The following is an 18,562-nucleotide window of genomic DNA, read 5'->3' as shown; positions in this document are numbered from 1 at the left end:
GAAAATTCTCACCAAAATGCTTTTGTACGCGTGTAAACAAAATAAAATGAGCTGTCACTGGAATAATTTTAACAGCTGTCGAAAGAGTGGCTTAGAAATTACAGCAGTCCGAAGTTGGTTGCAGTTTTTTCATCTCACCCTGTATATCCTGCAGGAAAGAAATAATTTCTTTTTTTATCTCTATATCCAGTAATGTACTTAATCCCATCCCTGACATTTCAAACGACAATGTTTTTTCTAGTGCTTGCCAGCCAGCCTACCCCATGGAAAGGAGAACGAACAAAGCTGAGAGTACAGCTGAAACCTCGCCAAGTTGCAATGTGCAAGAAAAAAATAAAAAACTGAAAAGAAAACAGTTGCTCATGCACTACAGCAGCGAGTACAACAACATTGCGAACTAGCCGACTGTCGAGCGTCGACTTACAAACGCGACTACTGTTCGATTCGTCCGTCTGTCAAATTAAAGTTTGGTGATTTCTTCCCTTGTGTGATTAAATTCAAAATATAAAGTAAGATTTAATTAAAAAATATTGAGATTTAATAAAAAATGATATTGGAAACAAGGTGCAACATTAAAAACGTGATAATATAAATTGTGAAAAATATTGAGAAAACTTAAATTCTTTGGATTTTTTTTCCAACTGCTGCAGCACTGCTGGAGTGTTATTGATTTTCTTCGTGGATTCGTTCGTCGTCTTTCTGTCTGTCTCTGTTTTGTTGTTGCTTTTTAGTTCGTTCTCTTTTAATGCACTTTGCAATGTGTAAAGGAATTGGAAAATATGAACGAATCAAAATTTTATTGTTCTTTTATTGCAGTGAAATAAATTGTGGAAAAAAATCATTGAAGTTTTGAAAAATAAGTGGTTGCGAATATTATTTGAAGGAATTGAGGAATAAAAATTATCTGAAAAATATTGTATTTAAAGTTAATATTAGTTCATGGGTGTATAGTGATAAACAAAAAGAAATCGAACCAAAAATTACTTAATAACAATAGTGAATAAATACAGTGGTGACAAAAATTGTGCTAAGGAAAATTATTTTTATACTGTTTTTAGCATGAACAAAATGTTGTATCTCTTGCAAGATAGACACATTTTCATAATTTCAATAGGTAACAACTTTTCTTAAAAAGAACAAAAAATGGGTAAAGGACAAGGGACTATTATACATTTTTAACAGAACATTTTTACAGAAAAACCAAACAATGTTTGTCCTTAAGAAGTATTTTAACAAGTAAAAAAAAATTAAGTTCGGCCGGGCCAAACTTTTAATACCCTCCACCTTATGGTAAAAGAAACATTAGAAAAAATGTGGCAAAAACCATTTAAATACCGAATATCGGGAGGTACCGTTATATGGGGGCTACACCAAAACGTGGACCTATAATTACAAAGTTTCGTCACACGAACTAGGACCCATTATAATCCACATATAAACTTTTTTAGACAAATCAGTGAAAAAATGTGGCAAAAATCATCAAAATACCGAATATCGGGAGGTACCGTTATATGGGGGCTATATCAAATCATGGACCCATACATGCAATGTTTCGCCACAGGAGCTGGAACCCATTATAACCAACAAATACCAATTTTTAGACAAATCCGTGAAAAAATTTGGCATTAATCATCAAATTACCGAATATCGGGAGGTACCTTTATATGGGGGCTATACCAAAACGTGGACCTCTACATGCAATGTTTTACCACACGTACAGGGACCTATTATGACCTACAAATACCAATTTTCAGACAAATCCGTGAAAAAATGTGGCATAAATCATCAAAATACCGAATATCGGGAGGTACCGTTATATAGGGACTATACCAGAACGTAGACCGATATATCCCATTTTCAATACCAACCATCCTAGACACAATACCAATTGCTCTGCTAATTTTTGGCGCTCTACGTCAAATAATGTGCGCTGTATCGTGATTTCAACAGACAGACAGACAGACGGACAGACAGACGGACATCGTTAAATCGACTTAGAATTTTATGCTGATTATGAATATATACTTTATGGGGTCTACGACGAATATTTAAGGATGTTACAAACGGAATGACAAAGTTAATATACCCTCCTTACCAAGGTGGAGGGTATAAAAATACATGTTTCTCCCAGGAAAATTTTGACTAACATGTCGGTGTTACAACATACAAATATATTTCGTGATTGCTCCTCACCTAAGTTTGATACAAAAATATTAACACCGACCTAGTATGCACAGTAACATGCACTAAATTCGTTATCTAAAATCTAGACATGTATTTAACAAGTAAAATAAAAAACCAGTAAAGAAAGTCTTAAAGTCGGGCGGGGCCGACTTTATGATACCCTACACCACTTTGCTAATTTAGTAGAGCTCCGCACAACAATTAAAAGTCTTTATGGGAGAATTCAATCATACACACTATGATTATAATTATAATTTAAAGTTCAAAGGACTAAATATGCCGAAGCATTTGTATCTCTTAAATTCGGACTTGTATTGCCCATTTGGTGCACAATTAATTTGAAATCGGATAAAGATATATATGGGAGCTATATCCAAATCAGAACCGATCTCCATAAAATTTTACAAAGATGTTTCTGAGCTGTTTTTGATATATTTCCCTGAATATCGTTGTTACGGAGTGCATATTACAGCTGTGGGTAACAAATATATCAAATCGGATGAACAGTATATATGGGAGCTATAGCTATATCTGAACCGAATTTGACATACTAGCTTCTAGACTAAATTCGGTCCTGAGTGCCAAATTTCATCCCATTTGGACAAACATTAGACGTTTGGTGCCCAATATAAGGTAAATCGGACGAAGTTATATATGGGAGCTATATCCAAATCTGAACCGATCTCGATAAAATTTGGCAAATGTATTTCTGAGCTGTATTTGATATATTTCCCCAAATATTGTTGTTGCAGAGTGCATATTACGGCTGCGGAGGACAAAAATAACAAATCGTATGAACAATATATATTGGAGCTATAGCTATATCTGAACCGATTTCGATCAAATTTGGCATACTTATTTTCAGGCATAATGTGGTTGTATGTGCAAAATTCCGTACTATTCGGGCTGATATTACACGTTTGGTGCACAATAAAAGGCAAATAGGACGAAGATATATATGGGAGCTATATCTAAATTTTGATTATCTCCAATTTCAATAGGGTTCGTCCAAACAAATGATTTGTGCAAAATTTCATCTGGATAGGGCAATAATTGCGAACTGTACTTTGTTTACAAAAATACATGGACAGACGGACGAACGGACATGCATAAATCGACTCAGAATATGATTCTATGCAGATAATCAAAAGGAACTATGGGTCTATCTCGTTTCCTTTTGCCTGTTACAAACAAATGCACAAAGACATAATACCCTGACCACCTTGTGGTGAAGGGTTTAAAAAATGTAAGTTCGGACGGGCCAAACTTTAATACCCTCCACCATTGAGTGAAGAAAATTTTTTTACATAAAAGTATCTGCATACAAACGTGGTCCCCTTCAAACTAAAAAATACCAATAAGACCGTTTGGATAATGCTGTTAAACTTTTCCAAAACCCATAATGTAGCTGATGCCGTTTTATGTGGGCCATACCAAAACGGGAACCTATATGGGCAATTTTATACTTTAAGGATTTTCATCTACCAAATCTTTTTAAATGCCAAATTTACGTGGGCAAAATACCGAAAATTGGTGGAATCGTTATATGTGCGCTATAGGTAAACGTGATCTAAATATTCAATATTCTGCTAACGGAACTAGAACACACTATGAACTACAAATTCTAATTTTTGGACAAATCCTTTGAAAAATGTGCAAAAATCAACAAAATGCCGAATATCGGGAGGGGCTATACCAAAACGTGGATCTATGTACACTATTTTCCGCCACAGAAGCTAGAACCCATTACGAACTACAAATAACAATTTTTAGACAAATTCGAGGTAACATGTTGCAAAAATCGTCAAAATACCAAATATCGGAAGGTACCGTTATATGGCGGCTATACCAAAACGTGGATCTATATACTATGTTCCGTCACGGAAGCTAGAACCCATTACGAACAACAAATACCAATTTTTATACAAATCCGTAAAAAAATTTAGCAAAAATCATCAAAATATCGAATATCGGGAGGTAACGTTATATGGGGGCTATACAAAACCGTGGACCTATACATACAATATTTCGTCACCGGAGCTAGAACCCATTATGACCTACAAATATCAACTTTTAAACAAATCCGTGACAAAATGTTGCGAAAATCTTCAAAATACCGAATATCAGGAAATACCGTTATATGGCGGCTATATCAAAACGTGGAGCGATATATCTCAATTTGAATACCAACTATCTTAGGTACAATGCAAATTTTGAAGCTCTACATATCGACTTAGAATTTTATCATGGGGGGGTCTACGACGAATATGTGGGGACGTTACAAACGGAATGACAAAGTTAATACACCCTCCTTTTCAAGGTGGAGGGTATAAAAATAACTTGTATTGTGTTAGTAATTGATGTTCTCTTCAATGTGTTAACGGATTTAGTTTTTGCAAACTTAATATGAAAGGAGGCATCAGTACCATGGTTTTTGTGTATGAACGGTCTCTGCTGTATATTAATTCATTAGATGTTTTGGCATTCATTTCGAAACATGTGCCTTGAAGACATTTCAATGCGTTACTGACTGACTGACTAACTGATTCAATGCAAAACTCGAATTTTGAAATTGTACATGTGGGTCAATATTGGTGTGTAGGGTTCAGATAAAGCTGGTATTAGAAAATTCTATCCATAAATGTACTAAAAGTACTTAATATAAATAAAGAGGTGCTTTTGAAAGGTGTGTTACAAGTATACGAAAAGTTCTTAATGAAACCAAATTGAATATAGTTTGTAGCTACGATGATCACTGTGGGTTAGGCAATCGACTATTACTTATTTGTTCTTTCATGGGAACAGAGAGTTTAGACTTCCACCAACACCGCATTTTGCTACGGATTTATTTTTTTGGGATGTACAACCATTCTCGATTTCTTCAGTAGGCTGGACCGATTAATCTCTGCTCGAGTAAAAAGAGACCGCCTGTCGATAAAAACTTTGTAAAATTGAGTTAACTTTGATTACCCTTTTCTGATTTGGCATCCTTGGTGTTCAAGCTTTCATAGGCACTGGAAGATCTGGCAGAAAAATCACCGTTAAATCTCCTCTTCCCGTCACATGATGTCACGGATGCACGACACTATAAGTTTTTATTCTCAAGGCACAGCCTATCTTTACAATTTCTAAGTTTTGTTTATTTCCTTTGTCTGGGCCGAGCTATCTCTACTCAAATATTTTGATATGATGGATTCAGAAGCGATGAATACATCATTGCCCTTGGTAGATTCCGATTTTGTCGCCGTCAAAGGTGGTGGTAAATATTAGGAGATTTTCTTTAATTTGTCGTTCTTCATAATAACTAGACAATATAAGGATTGCTGATGGTTCATATCTTGAAAAATATTTGGGCGCAACCATTTGTAGAACTGTCATGCATATGGTGACCCTCTCTGTAATAACCGATTTCTATATCGATCAATAACGGCTGATCTGATACATAAACAATGAATGGAACGAAAATGTGAAACTAGTAAACCTGGAGCATTTTTATTAATGAATATTTTCTTGAATGAAATCCCTCATTGTTGATGGCCGTTATTTTTTATCAGTTGAAGTATTTCGAAATCAGCTTTGTCTCTAAAACATTTCGCCACTACTGTAAAATATTGTTTGCACGACTACTGTTACAGCATTCAAAACCAAAAACTGACTTCCACTAATAAAACAATAAAAAAACTAAAACGTACACTAACAACATTCATACCTACACTAGGTTATGTCATGAGAGTGCCAAACAAAACCCCATTCCAATCTCTCGCTCACTCGCTCTTTATTTGCAAACCACTCTATCGGATACGTGTCACAGATACTCACCAACACTTACCCATATACTCATTCCACATTTTGTCTTGTGTTCTCATTAAGGCTTTGTTACACTCTCTCTCTTTGTCTCTGTCTCTCTGATGTTTGGGCGGAAAACAAACATACACATACATTGTCAAAACCCAGACGTTTTCACACGGAAACGAGAACACAACCAGAAATGCAGACGTATTTTGTGTTCGTCTGACATACGTACAACAGCAGAGCGTATGGTTGTTTTGCGTCGGTGAAGTTTTCGACGTGACAAACACCACTACATTGATTCTATTATTTTGCTGGTTACATGTCAAACACAATACAGAGCTTTAACCGTAAAAACTGAGAGATTGAGATACACAATTGTATGGGGAGCACAACGGCGGAAAGATGTGGAAATTAGTGTTGTCAATACGATCGATGTTAGAAAATCGCCAACTTTTAGATCTGTGGCAAGTGTGTAATGAACTAATTGCAAATTAACTTTTTTAAAACAATTAAATTATGAGGTTGATCTGCTTTTTGATGGCACCAAATTCGATACTTTAGAATAATCGCATATAAATTAGTCTAAAGGCGTTATTTGGTTATATAGAAAGTATTCAATGTAATCACATTTTCAAAGTGAAATAGCTTATAGGTTACTTCTTTTATATCCGAAATATTGACGAGTACCGAGGGAACAAATACCGAAATTGGCCATCAATTAGACTTCTACACTTCACAATACATAGTACAAAGGGTAGATTGATGTCAGAATGTTTATGATGGTCTTAAATTCTAAGAAGTTTGTCCCATGACCATTTAACTGTCTTTGGTAAACATCTAAATTTCAAGAAATCGATTTAGATGAGTTAGAATTACATCATTATAATACTATGACTGAAGGTCTATGAGATTGAAAAGTTGACCGAAACTGAGGTGTTTTACAAAAAAAAAAAAAAAAAAAAAAAAGAAACCTTGTCAGTTTTGCTGAAGATCAGATAAAAAAGGATGATTTTTTAAGAGCTAAAGGAGAGATTTACTAGCAACGCATAAAAACAGTACATATATTCTTGATCAGCGTCCATCTGTCTGTCCATCCGTCCGTCTGTTGTAATCACCGTCTGTTTTAATCACGAGTCAAAACGAATAAACATAGGAAGTTAACATTTTGCACCGATATGTCTTTTGTCTGCAGGTAGGTCAAGTTCAAGGATGGGCTATATCGGTCCGCGATATCGTATAGTCCCCATATAACGATAACACCGATATTCGGTATTTTGATGATTGCAACCACATTTTGGAAATGTCTGAAATTCTCTACAAGGAGTTCTTCATGACTACTTTGTTCCCTCAAATAAGAATTGCCTATATAGGTCCACGATATTCCCCCCCCCCCCCCCTTTATCTGTATCTCCCGATATTCGGTATCTTGATGACTTAAGCCATATTTTTTTATGGAATTATCTGAAATTTTACACAAGGTGTTCTCTGTGAGTACTTTTTCCCCTAATTGTCTATATGGGTCTACGAAATCGTATAATCCCCCAAACAATGGTGCCCCCCCGATATTGGGTATTTTGATGATTATAGCCATATGTTCAATGGAATTGGTTTACAATCCATACAAGTAGTTTTTCGTGACTACTTTATCCCCTGAAAAAGAATAGTCTATATAGGTCCACGATATCGTATATGGCCTATATAACTGTACCTCCCGATATTGGGTGTTTTAATTATTTTAATCACATTTTTCAATGACATTGTCTAAAATCCTTCACAAGGAGTTGTCTGTGAGTTCTGTTAAGGAGAATTTTCTACATAGGTCTATGTTTTAGTATAGAACCCATATAACGCTACCCCGAGATATTCGGTATTTCCAGGATTTTCGCGACATTATTTACCGGAATTGTGTCAAATTTCGTATTTGAAGTTCGTAATGGATACTACAAGCTTTGACGGAAAATTGCAGGTCCACGTCTTCGCATAGGCCCCACACATCGGTAACTCCCTATGTTCGGTATTTTGATGATTTAAGGTATAATATTCATCGAATTTTTTTGAAATTTTGTATTTAAATCTTTTTAATGGTCTATGACAACAGTGGCCTATGCACTTCTTCGTATAGACCGCAATATAATGGCTATATTCGGTATTTTTAAGATTTCGACAGAATTTTAACGGATGTTTTTGTGTTATCTTGAGGAACAGTGTCCCACACCTTCAAAATGCCGAAAGTTAGGATATGGAATTTGATTATTCACGTTAGTATTTTGAAATTAATTTATACCAAAAATCGGATAGAACATACTTGTATCTTAACCTATGTGCCGAAATCCAATCCAAAATCCATCCATCACCCAAACTTTTTATATCCTCAGCTATATGGCTAGAGATGGAATATATATTATTTGATACGGCCAAAACGTGCTTAGTTGAAATAACGGTTTGGGTCAAATCCGTTTCAGGACATTTGGAGTCGAGTTGGTACATCGTAAATATTTTTGCAAATTTAGATCGATTTCGGAGATGGACAATATCGGTCCACTCCTTCTGGTACCTTTCACACAAAAGGTCGAAATTTTCAAAAAATATATTTTCTGCACAGAAACAGAAAGAATAGTCCTATTTTGCTCCAACTTTGCACATCCTAATATATGCGTCAGTGCTAGGTCAGGTGCGAAAATGAACAATATCGGACCACTCCTTCTAGTACCTCCCCCACATGGGGTCAAAATTTGGAATAATCAAAAATGTTCATCTGATTACTTTTAAACTCGGCACATCGCAATACCTCCATCAACATAAGATGTGTTGTGAAGATGGACAATATCAGACTACTGCTTCTGGTTCCTCCCCCACAACGGGTCAACATAATAAAAAAATATCAGTAAAATATCATAAAAAATAATTATATCTTTCATAAAATGCGAACTTTTCCAAATATTATCAAAAAATCCAAATCTGATACGTTTCAATATTTTTATCAGACTTGTGTCAGATACGAAATCGAAAATATTGATCCACCCCTATGGAATCTCTCCTATGAAAAATATATTTAAATAACCAATACCGGCAATACCGGCTAATTCCATTTAACTTGTTTTTACAAAATACGGACAAGTATAAATCGACTCAGATTGTGAATCTATGCAGATCATCAAAACGAACTATGGGTCTATCTCTCTATGTTACAAACAAATGCACTAAAACATAATACCCTGACCACAACGTGGCGCAGGGTATAAAAAAAACCGAAAATCAGGAAAATGAGATACATTAGGTCCCGTACACAAGTATGGATCCATATGTCCCATTTTCAATACCAAGGAGAAAAAATTTAATCACCTTACCCCACTGAGTTACGGGAGGACAGATCAACCCAAAATGTTCCGAAACGGTCTAAAACTATAATTTCCACACACATTTTTTCCTTTTTCGTGTGTTAAATATCGGCTAAATTGACAACACTGTCTCTGAGAGTCACACACACACACTTTTAGTCTCAAAGTTTGAGATACAAAATGAAATGAGAAAACTGTGTGAGAATAACAAACAGCTTCGATACATTAATAAACAGCTAACTCGTTCAAAAACACACAAGCACACGAAAACAATACAACCTCCCACCCTCCACCTCCCAACAGCCGTATTGGTAAAGTATCTGAGAGATGAAAACAAAAACAATTTGTTGGTATGCGCAAGTTTATTAAATGGTGGCATGTGTCTGCGTTTGTGTTGGTGTCTGTGTTTGTTCGCTTGCTCGCTCGGTCGTTCGTACGTTTTGGTTCAACCATCAACATTTGAGATAATCAAACGTTTAGCCAGTCAGTAGCCGTAAGATCATCTTGCGTGCCGGTTGTTTGGCGGATAAAAAATCCATTTAGAAAAATAGAGAAACGAAAACAAAACTTAAGTTTTACACAAGTTCGCGAAAAATAAAACAAACAAAATACCCAAACCGAGTATCTTTTTGTTGTGTTTCTTTCGTACGTGTTGATACAATCATCTCTCGGGCAATTGTAGGCTTCCTATTAACAGCAACAACAACAAGCAAGCAAAGTCACTTGAAAAAAACCATGCAAATAATTCCTCAATGAAATGTAAAAAAATATAAAAAACAACAACATAAAATAAAATTTATAAAAATATTAATTGTCTATGTTCCTATACAGAAAGCAAATAAATAAAAAATATGAAATTTTAAAATACACATTCCTATTGAAAATAATATAAAATTAAAGAAAATATATATTATCATAAACTAAATTATATTTGCAAATTCATATTCATTTTCAAAACCAAAAAAAAAAATTATACATATTCAGAAAAGAGAAAATATTATACCTATATCCTCCGTTAAAATACAACACGCCGTAAAACGTTTGAATACAGTAAATTCACGTTAACAAAAAATTAAGTGCTAAATCAAAAATATTAATTAAAAAAATAATAATAAATAAAATACAAATCTATGGAAAATTTTATTAGAGTGTGTGTGTGAGTTGTTGGTAGTAAAAATTGTTTCTGTTTTACCTTTCACTAACCAAATACCACATTAAGCCCACTAACATCTGAGTGAATCAAGTCAGTGTTTTCAAAACAAACAAAAAATAATAAATGAATAATTAAAATAATTTGAATTTTGAATACGCAAAACAACATCACCTATGGATTAATCGCACGTTTAATTGTCTGCCTGCCATCAAAGTTCAACCGTTTTTTTTGCAAATTGTAAGTACACACAAACTGAAGTTTATTTATATTTAACCATTATTTAATAAGTTTTGTTTTTGGTGTAATTTTGAGTTTTCAAAATTGGCCATAAGGTCTGGTGTTCTTTCAAAAAAAATTGCAAAATCTAGATATCATGTGTATAAATATTCACCGGTTCGCCATTGAATTTCTAAGTAGCTATAGGAACTGGATTTTTTTTACGAAAAGATTAAACCATAAAATTTTGACGCAAATTTAATCTTATCTCACATTTGTTTTGGTATGGCTCCCACATAATCACAAGGCATGACTTGACAGTTCTTCAACGTTTTGGCAATTTTTTTAAGAATAGTTTTCAAAAACATGTGATTCTAGTTTGGAACATATTTTATAAGGAGAATGAGTGAAAGAGGTAAAGAAGGCGTAAATTTCGGTCGGGACGAACTTTTTATACCCTTCACGTTTTGAAACGTTGACTTATCCAAATAGTTTTTCCTCAAAATCCCCATAGTTTGGGAGTTCCGTTCCTGAAACCACAAAAATCCCGAAAATTGGAATGTGCTTTCGAAACAATATCTGGAGTCTCAAAACCTCTTCGGGCCCTCCAACAAAAATGAGATTTTCAAGCAAAATATTTTATAAATGGACCATTTTGGAGTGATGGTCCTTGGCTCGGTGATGGGGGGCTATAGCAAAAAATGAACATTCATGGAATATTTTTTGGGAACTGTTAAACTTCCCACAATGAACTCAACATTTAAAATTACTGCCGATTTAAGTGCAAAATTGTTACCCAGACCTTTAAAATATCGGAAATCCGTAGATACTGGTATTTTTCAAAACGTGAACACCTATTGAATATTTTTTGCGAAAAGTTAAACGACCCATTAAAAATCGGATATGTCAAATTATTACTGATTTGGTTGACAATTTTCGACCAAAACCTTCAAAATACTGAAAATCCAAAGAAAATCTTATTTCGGACAAAAAAAAGGAACCCAAATTCAATTTTTTTTTTCGAGGAGCTAAGCTACCAACTAAAAATCGGATATTTAAAATGAAAGCCGATTCGGATGTAAATTGTGACCAAAACTGTCAAAATAAAGAGGTATTATTATATGGGAGGCTAAGTGAACCTATTTTGAATATTTTTGCGAGGAAATCATGCGAAAGGAACCCGAATTGTCAAATATAACTGATTTGGTTTGAGAGTGGAACCAAGACCTTAAACATTCCAATAAGCTTATATTATAAAATTTCCGATTACAGTGGATTTGGTTTGGAAATTGGGTCAATTGGTTTAAAAATACTTAAAACCAGGTGGTAAAGTTATATGGGTGGAAGGGGGAACGTATATTGAATATATTTTGCAGTGGGAAACCAAAAATTGGAGTTTTTGTTTAATTGAAAAATTGGCCCAAAACCTTCAAAATAAGGTAAATCAGGAGGTATCTTGGTATAGGGAGCTATTATAAAACGTGAGTCTATGTAGCCATTATATTGGGGTCTATACAAAGACGTGGACATGCATAGACAAGCAGTAGGCAGTAGTACCTATTAGGAACTTCAAATACAAAATTTCAAACAATATGGGTGAATATTGTACCTAAAATCGTCAAATCGGTAAAGTACTCAGAAGGAACTCCTTTTGTGAGTTTTCAGACAATTTCATCGAAAAATATGGCTACAATTATCAAAATAGCGAATATCGGTGGATACCGTTATATAGAGGCCATACGATAACTCGGACCGATATCGTCCATCATCGAACTTAACCTGCCTCAGTGCCAAATTTTAGCCTCCTATATTAATTCGTTTTGACTCCAGCGTGATTACAACAGACGGACGGACGGGCAGGGCTAAATCGTCTAAGAATTTTACGCTGATTACGCTGAATATATATACTTTGTTATGTCTAAAATTATTATTTCTATGAGTTACAAATGGAATGACGAACTTAATATATCCTCCGTGCTATGCATGGTGGAGGGTATAAAAATATTTGTAGACAGTAAAAACCAAAATTTAGACAGAAGTAATGCAGGAATTTTTTTGATAATGGCACTATTTCATTCCGTCCATTTTTTGTTTGTTTTTGACATAAACACAGATATTATTAAAGTCCGCACATTTGGTAACACCATTTGATTGCATTCTATTTGTTTACATATTCGTAATTATTGCAAACGTATGAAAAAAACAACCTCTGCAGTGCATTATGCACGTGCATTTGGCTACGAAGCTGTTTTCACCACCAACACCACCACCACCACCACCACCATCATCATTCTCAAAATGCACTGGATGAGTAATGTTTTTTTCCTTTAACTTGGTTTATTCGTTTTTTTTTCTTCTTTATGTTATGTTTTGTTTTCTTCTCCTTCATTCTTTTGTGCTCTATTGTTTTACTTATGCACTGCACTGCATTTAGAGTCTACGGCATGTGTACGCCGGAATATATGTTTGTATGTATGAATCTTCACACTCACATAGATGGTAAATATTTATTTGCATATAACGCACTTTTCTTTATAAGTACAATGGGAGTGTGTGTTTGTGTGTGTCAGACGGTTGCGTATCGATCCAAATCGACGTGAGGACTGTCTAGATTTTTTTTCGTTAAGAAATCCAGATTCAAATACGAACTACCAATATTTTTCTAAAATAACATAAATCTCTGGAGCTCATACAAGGCTCCATTAAATTAGTTATACCTAGCAAAAATTTGGTAGCCTCATTACTGGGTAATGTATATAAGCTACTTTTTGCATTACCAATGGATTAGAAAATAAGGGTTTATTTCTCAAAGTATTTACAAGACAAGAGATTTTTTTTTTTAACTTATTTCCAAGTAATGAGTAACCGTGGTAAAGCGTGTGTATGTCCGATCAAAAGCTGAAGGTTGTGAATTCAATACTCTGAGATGGTTTTGAGTCCAAATGATGCTCCGAGAACATAAACATACCCTCCACTATATATACATATACACAGTATGGAAGGTATATTAAGTTCCTCATTCCGTTCGTAACTCATCGAAATAATAATTTTAGGCCCAACAAAGTAAACATAATTTTGATCAGCGTAGAATTTTACTAAAAATCCATTGGTCCATCCGTCTGTTCGCCTGCTGTAATCACGCTAGATTAAAAACAAATTAAGATGGGAAGCTAAATTTTTGCACATATCATTTTTGTATACAGGCAGGTCAAGTTCGAAGATGGGCTATATCGGTCCACGATGTCGTATAGCCTCCATATAACGGTACCTGTCTATATTCGGAATTTTGATGACTGTAACCAATTTTTTCAATGAAATTTTCTAAAAATGAAAAAAAAAGAGTTCCTTCTGAGTACTTTACCCCCTGGTAAATTTCCACGATATCGTATATCCCCCATAAAATGGTACCCCCGATATTCGATATTTTGACGATTTAAGGGACATTATTGACCGTAGTTATTTCAAATTTAGAATTTGTAATGGGTACTACAGCCTAAGAAAAAAATTGCAAATGCAGGCCCACGTCTTCGTTTAGCCTTCATACAACGGTACCTCCCAATATTCGGTATTTTGATGATTTTAGCGACATTATTGACCGGAGTTGTTTTAAATTTCGTATTTAGAATTCGTAATGAGAACTACAGTCTCTGCCAGAAAATTGTCTATGCAGGTTCATGTCTTCGTATAGGCCCCATATATAACTACCTTCCGATATTCGGTATTCTGACGATTTTAGAAGCAAAAAATGTCGAAAATAGCATCAAATTTTAGAATAAGTTTAGATTTGTTTGAATTGGTCAACTTTGGCACGAATTATGGCCTTCAAAACCGTAGCACGCTGCCCGAATGTTGCTCTGCGGCATTTTTATACATTCACGGCGAAGCGCTTGCTTAAGGTGATCGACACTTTAGTGTTTTTTAGTGTCAACCTTGCTTTCCAAAATACTCCAGACACAATAGTCCTACGGATTGGTTTTCGGAGATTTTGGTGGCTCATTTTGTAACCATTCTTGGGTGGCGCGTGCTGAGTGCGATGGTGCTGAGTTCTGTTGGAATGTCCAAGGTCTGCGGCCAAAATGTTTGCATGTCCAAGGCATGTTTGCAGGTCCAGAATATTTTCGCGATAATATTCGGCATTTATTTTGATGCCACGGTCGATTGGCGGCCCACACCATCACCATGACCGGCGCTTGAGTTCTGGTGGCCAACCGAAGGGGCACATTTCCTGCTGACCTCTTTGGCAAGTAAACACGATCATTTTGTTTGTTTACAAACTGCTGGACAACGAATGTTTTCTCATCGGAGAAAACCAAATTCGGCAGTTCACCACTTTCGACCAAGCGAAGCAACTCTTTAGCTCTTTTGAGTCTATTTTCTGTCTGTTGCGGTGTAAGTTTTTGCACTTTTTAGAATTTCAGTGACTTTACCCGGAGCTCATTTTTCAATATTTGCCGAATGGAATATTGCGATATATTTAGCTCACGACCCATTTTTCGGCCACTGCAACGTGGGTTTCGATCAAGCCGCCTCTTTACTTTTCGAACCATTTCTGCTGTCGGGCTACGCTACCAGTATCACGGTAACGAGCGATGGTATGAGATACAAAAGGTTTATTTACATTTAAATGTTGGAGTGCTCTAACGATAGCCACTTGTAATTTTGCAGCCAAATATAAAAAAATCACTTTGTTACGCTTGAATTTCATCACGAATAACTTTTTTTCTGGAAAATTCTCACCAGAATGCTTTTGTACGCTTGTAAGCAATATAATGAGCTGTCACTGGAAAAATGTCAACATCTGTCGGACGAGTGACTTAGAAATGGCAGCAGTCTAAATTTGGTTGCAGTTTTTTCATTTCACCCTGTATATCAGTAACTCCCAAGTATTATGACGAGTTTAGGTACAATATTCACCGAAATTGTTTAAAGTATCGTATTTCAAGTTTCTAAGAAGTGACAGAAAAATGTCTATGAAGGTCAAGGTCTTTGTATAACCCCGATATAACGTTACCTCGCTATATTCTGTATTTTAATGATGATGTAGCTAAATAACATTATTCACTGGATTTTGTTCAATTTTCGTATTGGAATGTTGTAGTGGCTTATGACAAAGTTTGTCTATGCAGGTCCATGACCAATATAACGGCTTTATTCGGAGTTTTTAAGATTTTAACAGAATTTTTAATGGTTTTTATTTATTTATTTTTTTTTTTTTTTTTTTAATTTCCAAATTCCGGTCGAACTTTCTGTGTTTTTACTTGTTTTATATTGAATATTCGCCTTCCAAACTTCCATGAGACCCTTCCTAATGTAAAAAAAACACCACATATCGCCTAGTATTATTACATACATGCTTGCATTCATACATACAAACATACATATTTTTTATGCACATTTCTATGGTGGCTATCTATGTCGTATGGCAGCTATGAATCGTTATGTATAGCAAAACAACAAACGTTCGTTGAACTTTATGCATGGGCATACAAACATTTACATATGCATGTCCATATGTATATCTGTATATGTATATCTAAAATATTATGTTAACACCAAACATTGCTAGTCACATATTCATCCGTACATATGTCCCGAACTTGCTAAACTTCTATTGTTAATTCGCATGAATTAGTTTGTTTGGGTGTTTGTTTGTGTGTTTCATTTCTATTTTTTTCCTATATCTGTCACTTTAATTAAGAATACAATATGCCATTAACACCAAAAAAAAAATGTTTATTTCTGTGGAAAAACAAAACAAAGTCCAATAAATATATATTGCGAAAAACACAAATTCTTTAGTGTTTGGATCTATGACTGTTGATCAATCGAATAAATACCAAACACACACACACGCACATAGATGTGCAGAGGAATTTGTTTGAAATAAGTTTTTGGTATTTGCGGAATTATCAATCCGATGACATGATTCAGGGCAAATGAAAAAAAATCAATGGTTAATGAATGCGAGATACAAAAAATACGAATGACTCTTCTATTGCACTACTGATAAGTGGACTGCGTAACTATATACATACATACATACAAATGCATATATGCTTTGGATGGAACAAAGTCATTTATACCCAAATCCATAACATGAAAGATTAATTGAATTATTAACCCAAAACATTGACTTTTTTTGCGTAAAAAGCTTACATGCAAATTGCATAGATCATATTTAAAACATTTGAAAATGCAAGAATTAAAGTGTTATTATACCCTCCACCATAGTATGGAGGGCTAATATACCGTTTCTAACACCTCGAAATAAACATTTTAGACTCCAGATCAGCATAAATTTCAGCATAAAATTCTTTGTCGATTTGACCATGTCCGTCCGTGTGTCTGTCTGTCTGTGAAAATCACTCTAGCTTCCGAACAAATAGAAGTAGGTTACAAAATTGTACTTAAATGTTTTTTATGTCAACTTTGGTATTTAAAGTTCGTAATGGACACTACAGCCTACAACAGAAAATTGTCTGTTCAGGTCCACGTCTTCGTATAGCTCCCATATAACGGTACCTCCCGATATTCGATATTTTGATGATTTTAGCGACATTATTCACCGGAATTGTTTGAAGTTTTGTATTTGAAGTTCGTAATAGATACTACAGCCTATGATAGAAAATTGCTCGTGTATAGCCCCATATAACGGTACCCCTCGATATTCGGCATTTGGTTGATTTTAACGACATTATTCAGCGGAATTGTTTCAACCTTGGTATTTAAAGTTTGTAATGGACACTACAGCCTACAACAGAAAATTGTCTGTGCAGGTCCACGTCTTCGTATAGCTCCCATATAACGGTACCTCCCCTTTTTCGGTATTTGTTTTTTTAGTTCAAATTTCGAATTTGAAGTTCCTAATGGGTATTACACTCTATGACAGAAAATTGCATATGCAGGTCCAGGTTTTCGTATAGCCTCCATATATCGATACCCTTCTATATTCGCAATTTTGCTTATTTCGCAAACAATATTCAACGGAATTGTATTTGAAGTTTCTAATAGGTACTACAGACCGTGGCAATAACTTTCCTATGCAGATCCGTATAGTCCCCATATAACGTTAACACCCTATATTCGGTATTTTGAAGTTTCTGCGACATTATTGACCAGAATTGTTTAAAGTTTCGTATTTGAATAATTGAATGGCATATGACAAAAATTGCCTTTGCAGATCAACGTCCTCGCATGGACCCCAATATAACGGCGTTTTCCTAAATCCGGTATTTTTAAGATTTTAGCAGAACTTTTAATGTATTTTTTTTTATTTCCAAATTCGTTCCAAAGGGTAGATGTTAATTGAAGTTCGGCCCGACCGTTTTTTAATTGATTTTTTTTTAAGGAAGGCCTTGTGCTGCTTTTTGTCATTCTGATGGTTTCGTTTAGAACAGCCAACCTTATAACCTGCAGTTAGACATATCGTCTTATTCATTTGACACAGTAGGATTCCTTTTTATTTTCTTTAATTTGAGGTTACTTACCAGTTACCAGTACAATCATAGGGTTTGAAAATGATTTCCAGTTTCCACCGAGCTGCGATTGACATCCCCCTTCAGAAAATTCTGAATACCAATTTTTTTAAGAACCCATAGATTATGTCCTTTTTCTTTAAAAATTGTCCTAACATTAAGGTTAACAAGAAGAAAAATAAATGCGGTTTTGGCCTTGGCTAAGATTTACACCATTTCGAGACAAACTAAAAACCATCTAAATATGTACATACCAAATATATGAATGCAGCATAACTATAAAAGAAAATTACAATAACAACAAGCAAAAACAGAAACAACAAAAAGTAGATAAAAAACTTGTCTATGCAATTTGAGGGCACTGTCTTGTGCTGGCAGACTGGTTGGTTGGCTGGCTGGCTGGC

The 18,562-nt window shown here is 34.9% G+C and overlaps 1 protein-coding gene across 2 annotated transcripts in view; it reads left to right on the top strand.

The window, feature by feature from the left end:
* Positions 1 to 383: 383 nt before the first annotated feature.
* Positions 384 to 18,562, top strand: part of LOC101897734 (phosphatidylinositol 3-kinase 2) — a 72,186-nt gene continuing 54,007 nt past the window's right edge. The window contains exons 1-2 of one of the 2 annotated variants that reach the window (XM_020035218.2): positions 384 to 509; positions 10,534 to 10,704. The gene's annotated coding sequence lies outside the window, so the exon portion shown is untranslated. Of the gene's footprint in view, positions 510 to 9,748; positions 10,705 to 18,562 lie in introns of those variants that run through there. The other variant, XM_011292389.3, reaches the window with a different exon arrangement.

The sequence above is a fragment of the Musca domestica genome, unplaced genomic scaffold (genome assembly GCF_030504385.1).
Source record: "Musca domestica strain aabys unplaced genomic scaffold, Musca_domestica.polishedcontigs.V.1.1 90, whole genome shotgun sequence".
NCBI classification, from domain to species: domain Eukaryota; kingdom Metazoa; phylum Arthropoda; class Insecta; order Diptera; family Muscidae; genus Musca; species Musca domestica.
The sequence above is the reverse complement of the archived record's forward strand: the minus strand, read 5'-3'. Positions and strand labels throughout refer to the sequence as shown.